The 355-nt window shown below is 61.4% G+C and overlaps 1 protein-coding gene across 1 annotated transcript in view; it reads right to left on the bottom strand.

Annotated features, from left to right (window-relative positions):
* RCSD1 (RCSD domain containing 1) overlaps window positions 1-355 on the bottom strand; it is a gene marked incomplete at its 5' end in the record, with an annotated part of 7,614 nt that overhangs the window by 2,248 nt on the left and 5,011 nt on the right. The gene's annotated exons all lie outside the window — the stretch shown is intronic.

Here is a 355-nt window from a genome sequence, read left to right as displayed (position 1 = left end):
GGCGTCACACGTGCTGCCAGGAGAGGCAGCTGGCAGCGGCAGGGCACTATGTCCACAGGCTATGGAGCGCTGAGCTGCCCTCAGTGCCATCAATCAGGCCCTGTGGAGGGATACAACAGGGGCAAGAGGCACTGCGTGTGTTTGTGCGTAACAGGGAACCGGGGTGAGGGAAGCACAGAGCTCCTGGGCACACACAGCCTGGAGCACGCTCCCCGCTGCCAGGATTGCAGCTGATCCAGCTCCCCGAATGGGTGCAGGTGACCCCATTCAGTATGTAAGGGGGCTGGAGCACCTCCCATACAATGACAGGCTGAGAACATGGGGGCTGTTCAGCCTGGAGAAGAGAAGCTGCTGG

The sequence above is a fragment of the Nestor notabilis genome, unplaced genomic scaffold (genome assembly GCF_000696875.1).
Source record: "Nestor notabilis isolate BGI_N333 unplaced genomic scaffold, ASM69687v1 scaffold23761, whole genome shotgun sequence".
Lineage (NCBI taxonomy): Eukaryota > Metazoa > Chordata > Aves > Psittaciformes > Psittacidae > Nestor > Nestor notabilis.
Note: the sequence above shows the minus strand (reverse complement) of the source record. Positions and strands in the feature narration are given on the sequence as shown.